The sequence below is a fragment of the Corapipo altera genome, unplaced genomic scaffold (genome assembly GCF_003945725.1).
Source record: "Corapipo altera isolate COAL_440 unplaced genomic scaffold, ASM394572v1 359, whole genome shotgun sequence".
Taxonomy (NCBI): domain Eukaryota; kingdom Metazoa; phylum Chordata; class Aves; order Passeriformes; family Pipridae; genus Corapipo; species Corapipo altera.
Genome location: NW_020884948.1, coordinates 2614546 through 2620545, shown reverse-complemented (window position 1 = coordinate 2620545; position 6000 = coordinate 2614546). Strand labels below are relative to the sequence as shown.

The following is a 6000-nucleotide window of genomic DNA, read 5'->3' as shown; positions in this document are numbered from 1 at the left end:
CGGCGCCGAGCGCAGGCTGCGGGCGGAGCGGCCCGGCGTGGTGCGGGAGCTCTGTGCGCGGCCCGGGCAGGTCATCGCGCCAGGGTGAGTGCGGGGCTGGGGCGGCACCCGCCGCGTTCGCGCCTCTCCTGAAGGGGCCGGGCCGGGCCCTGCTCACAAAGAGCCTTCCTGAGGAGCTCTGCGCAGGGAAGCAGCCGTGCGAGGAGGAGGAGGAGGAAGCGGCCGGGGAGGGATCGTGCTGCAGTCCCGCGTTTCAGAGCGGAGCGCCTCGCTGTGGGCCCTGTCGCAGAGAGCTGCGCATCTCCCCGCCCGTGTCGGGGGAAATCACAGAACGGGTCAGGTTGGAAGGCACCACAGTGAGCCATCTGGTCCAACCTCCCTGCTCCAGCAGGGTCGTCCCAGAGCACATGGCACAGGATTGCATCCAGACGATTCTTGAGTATCTCCAGTGAGGGAGACTCCACAGCCTCTCTGGGCAACCTGTTCCAGTGCTTGGTCACCCGCACAGTAAAGAAATTCTTCCTCGTATTCGGGTGGAACTTCCTGTGCATCAATTTCTGCTTGTTGCCTCTTGTCCTAAAATACTTTTTTTTCTTTTTTAGTTTGGCAGTTCACTCTTAGGTTGGTGCAAAACTTAGGTAGCAGATGTATTATTTCCTACTCGATAGCAGGAATTTTAATAGTGGTGCGAAAAGACATTTTAAAATTACTGAGCACCATGCATCTAATAGCAGCAGCCTAAATGCTTTTAATACTGTAGATGTTTTAATGTATAAGGCTTCACAAATATAAATGAGGTAGTGTAACTTGAACTCTCAGAAGAGCAAGGGATTAAATGAGACTTTTTACCATAGTATTGCAATGGGTTTGTCTTGATAAGACTGGATGTTGTTTGACTTTTAAATTCTTAATTGCCTAATAGATAGTGGACCTCTCAAATTTCTAGATTAATTTGGGCTAATAAATAGCTACCCTGTGCTTCAAGAAGATTTTTTTTTTCCTCAGCAGGAAACTAATGAAAAACTCTAGCAAGCTATTTTTTTTTATTGCAGTTCTCTTGATTTTTGGGTGGGTGTAGCCAGGCCTAAACTTTCTTGATTGAAAGTCACTAGTATGTGCAAAACATCTGTGTATGGGGATACTCTCAGAGGTTAGGAAAAAAACAGTCTGATTCATTTTTATATCAGTCAATAATATAATGTGCTACAGATGAGATACAAGCTGTGCTTTTCTTGCTACAGAGATCTCTCTTTCTGAGATAAGACTGTGGCTTTCCTTTTGTGCCACATCAGTGTTCTGCTATTGCATCTAGTGCAACGTGGACCATCTTTAATACCTGATCTAGAACAAAGGTACTGTGTCAGACTAAAACACATGTTAAGAATATAGACTAAAATTTTAAAACACCATGTGCATTGTGAAATTCATCTTGACAGTGCTGAGTAGAAGGGGAGATAACTTTATCTTGTCTTTTTGTTGTATTAGCTAAGCATTTGGGAGGAAAAACAAAACATAAAAATATTCTGTATGGTAAATATAATCAGTTTAAAGTAGTCTGGCTCTGATGTAGCCACATTTTAGGTTTAGCTTTTCTCAGTGTAAATTTCAGGACTTGAATGCATCAATTTTTATACAGTGATCTTATTGGATTTGTCTGCTTTTGAGTCACTTGATTATGACTTGCAAGTCCTTGCTTTGAGACAATTAGAAAATAAATTGTGTTCTTTATTACTGTTGTTGTTGGCTTCTAAAACATTTTTATTGTATACCACTAAAAGTTAGTATTTGATATTGAACATTGCTAGGCGGTACACGTCTGGAATTCTGACTTTTTGACTTTTCGATGTACATTCTGTGTTGCATGCTTTAGTGGTGTTTACTATGTGAGTGCAAAAGAAAAGCTCAAGTGAAGAGACAGAATAAGCATGACGTAAAGGTAGTAGAACTGGTCAGCAATTGAAGACTTAACTGCATTCTTTGGTCACTTAAAAGTGTTTTGGTTTTGGGTGGTTTTTTTTTTTTTGGAGAGCATTTACTCTCTTGCCTGTGACTTCCCGTTTTGTGTAATGGAAATAATATTTCATTACTTATTTCAATATTTGTTCATGTTGTGCATTCTTGAAATGCAGGTGTGATTTAAGTAGGTAACGTAGCTGTCTCCAGAAAATACCAGTTCTTTTAATCCAGACTATTCAGGATGGTAGGTACCATGCTTCCTTCAGAAGAGTCAACTCTGTCAGTTTAGCCCCACATTCTCTATGACCCAAAAATATTTGCAAATATTTGTCCAATCCTGAAACACTGTAGGAAACCCTGTTTCTCTGTCGTGTATTTTTCCTTCCCATCAGAAAGTGAAAACATAAGTTCATCAAACCTCCTTGTTTGAGAGTATACAGTGTGAGTGATCTGAGGTTTCTTCTATGTCAGTTTGGTCGTCATTATTTCTGAAAATGATATCTTTTAGCACAAGTCTCTCCCTATTAAGAAGACACATTTCCAACTTTTAGTTATTTTTCTTTTATATCAGGCATGAGATGAAATCTTTTGCTATGTGAAAGTAATTTTGCACAAATATAGCGCTTAATTTTCCTGTAGTTTGGTTACCCACTTTTTAGCATTGGCAGGCATGCAACCTGTCCACAGAGCAGAGGATGGAGAGGATGCCTGCCCAAGGCAGACAGGAGGTGACTTTTGCTTGTTTTAGCAGAGGTAGGCTTGCATCACGTGTTAAACTGGGGCTTGAGAGAGGAACATGTTTGACCTGTTAGGACAGATAGCAGGGATGACAGTAAGCAGTTAACAAAAGGCCTTTGATGTTAATGAAGCATAATTTCTATGCTTGGCAGGAGCAACAAATAAAATGTCTAAAATGCTGCACTGCTCTGTGTATTATTAGTGCCAGTTACCCATCAGTGTTAATCATTCTGAAGCTGCTACAGGTGTGTCAGGATTCTGGGTTGGGTCATCCTTAATGTTTTATGTGAATATTTATATAAGCGTTTCTAATATAAAATGGTGATCTGCTTTTGGGCCCTGCTGATGGGATAAGATTATCACAAGTCTCTGGTCTCTGTAATACTCTAGTAGAGTATTACAGAATATTTATTACCTGTACATTTTACCTGGATGTCTTTGTGTCTTATCACATAGCTTTAATAATGAAAACTTGCATTATTCTACAAAGCATATGTAATAAAAATCTTGTTTAAACCTGTCTGGATTGTAGTGAAGCAAAACTTCTTTTTCGAGTAGATAAGAGGAAAAAGGTGGGAATTTGTTCTCTAAAACTGTAGATTTTTGTGGTGTTGCTCAGTGGTTTTTTGTGTCTGAAACTTGATTATATGAAGAAAATATATCTTCCTTAGGTTGCCTAATATCACAGCCTCGGGGCTTAGCTTACCACCCAAGATGAGGACACTTAACCCTAGACCCCAGTACCTTGCATCTTACAGTCTTCTAAGGGGAATAAAATGCTAATGAATTGCACTTTATTTTGAAGTGATGACACTTGTAACAAACTACAGGAAAAACAACTTGTTCTTTCAGTTAAACACAAACGTTTGCATAATATCTTGACAAATATTTAATGAGCTTATAAGGGTCTTGAAAAAACCTTATTACCAAACGCTGAGGACTGTTGAATAATACTTAACAATCCCAGCTCACTCTATCTCTTGCTGAATTCCTTTGTATGCTTGGAGTCATCCCATTGTTATGTACTAAGTTTTGGGATTCATTTTTCTGACCTGTTTACTGTCTCTCTTTTTTATATTTTTCCCCTTTCCTTCCAACCATATACTGTGATAGTAAGAAAGCCTACTTTTTAATGCTTCTCTCTGGTGTTTTATTGAATTGGATATTGAAAAAATGCAAGTTCTAAATTAGGGGAGTTTGTCTTTCGTTACTTTCTCTTTCTCCTGTTCTAGTTCTCTGGCACCCAACAAATTGGGAGCTCACACTACAGCTCATTGTGCTGAACAGTAGAGGACAAAGTTACTTTGCTTTACGTGACCATGTTTTCACAAAACTTGTAGGAACTTCTTTATCTAAGAGAATAAGCTACTCAGTCGGGTTTGGTTGGAAACAGGCATCAGGCTTGGAAGTTACCTGTAGTGTGGTTGTAGGAGCCTTGTGCCTGCAGTTTTTCTCGGTGTGGCTTCCTTAGACCATGGTTTCCTGGTTGCTTCAGGCTAATACAGGAGTTGACTGGAAGGGATGCTCAAACTTCTGTGTACCATTAGCTTCCATTAAGTAGCGTGTTGGAAATCATGTAGCTAAAGATGGCTTGGTCTGTCATCCTTTCTTTCTTTCCATCCTTCCCACCCAACCTGTGAAAGCATCCACAGCAATCAATTCCCGCATTTTGTTCACTTCCTGCAACAGAAGTGTGGTGTTGGGAAAGGGAGGGTAATTTGTCCTTTCAGCAGTAGCCTGTATATAGATCAGATCAAAGTGATTGTGTAAATGCCAGTAGGGTCATTAGGGGAATAAATGACATGTTGGCACTGGGAAATAACATTATTGAGGTTGTACATGTCCAATATGGCATTTTGTATGATAGTCTGTAGTAACACTTGTTCAAACTAAGAGCAAAGGTTTTGTGTTTTCCAGTGCAATGGGGAGGGATTTTTTTCTTTAGTCATATGATGGGACTGAAACTATTTAGATTTAGGCTAACGGGGCTGGTGCTGGGTGATTCACGCAAAATATATCGTTCATCAGAAACATTTTGATCCAGAAGAACATTTTTTACTTTGTGCATAATTGTGTGAAAGGTGATAGTATACCATGTATATTACTTCTTACAAACACATCAGTTTTTCTGAGTATGTCCTTTTTTAAGGGAAGAATTGGGACGAGGCCACTATTACACTAGTAAAACAAAACCAAAACAATACTAAAATTGCTTTTCTGCAAGTGTTTTGAGGAAAAACTGTAGATTAAGGCAGCGATTTAGACATTTAGAGTAGAACTGTTTGCATTGTTTGCTTGCTAGTTTAAAATCACATCTAATATTTTGCATCATTCAACTGATGTGAAAGGCAAAGGATCTCAGACCAAGCTTAGTGGAATGAGCTATGAATTCCCATTCACAGGAAGGAGGGGTGGCATGTGATTCTAGCCAGGGAAGGCATTGCTTGACAGGAAGGGAACTTCGTTAATTTTGCAGCTGTTTATTATACTTACCCTTTATAAGCTGAACAGCCTTCTAAAATGTTGTGCTTAGCTTTTGGAGTGTGTGTTTGGATTCTGGGCTCACTTGATGCTGTTGATGTCACGTGGCTGTTGCCAAACGTGGAGCTACTGCTTCCTTGGTTTGAACCCTTGCTGTGTAACTTATTATAGTCTTGTTCATAATTGCTTTTAAAGGTGTTAAGGGCTGTTAAATTTTCCTATGTAAGTGTATTCATTTGGCTTAACAGCAAGTCCCAGAGGAAAACATGCAGAATGTAGTGTTGAGATAAAAAATTGCGACAATATCCAAAAAGGGAAAGGTGGGGAGGAAACTGTTAAGACTTGAGGATTCTGCATCCTGCAGTAAGTCTCTTTCTGTTTTATTTGTTGTTTGAAAGTAACAGACAAACAGACTGTGATTGTTTAAGTGTTTGATTTTTAGTGGGGCAGCTAATGAAATGGTTGGAGAAGGTATAATGTTCTCTGTTAATAGATGCAGCTTTCTAAGGCAGAGGGGAGAGGTCACAAGATCCTTCCAGATTTCTTATGCAGAGAGAGAGGTAAACCCCATGTTTACAGCTTTGCTGCCAGCTGTGTGTGTGAAATGGTCTCTTTCTCAGTCACCTTTCTCTGCTTTGGTGTCCAGGCTGTTTTGCTGTTCCTGTGTAGCTGTTTCTCTACATGTGGGCCTAAGGGTGCAGGAGGCAAACCAGATTTGTTCAGGTAATTACAGGTGATCTTGACTCTGGGTAGGAGGAATGCAGTGGTAAACTGGTCTGAGATAAGGGGAAATAATGTGCCTTTACCTGAACGAGAGATGGGGGG

The 6000-nt window shown here is 40.3% G+C and overlaps 1 protein-coding gene across 1 annotated transcript in view; it reads left to right on the top strand.

Moving 5' to 3' along the window:
• The first annotated feature begins 10 nt into the window (after window positions 1–10).
• CTDP1 (CTD phosphatase subunit 1) overlaps window positions 11–6000 on the top strand; it is a 99822-nt gene continuing 93832 nt past the window's right edge. The window contains 1 exon segment of the mRNA XM_027662825.1: window positions 11–84. The gene's annotated coding sequence lies outside the window, so the exon portion shown is untranslated.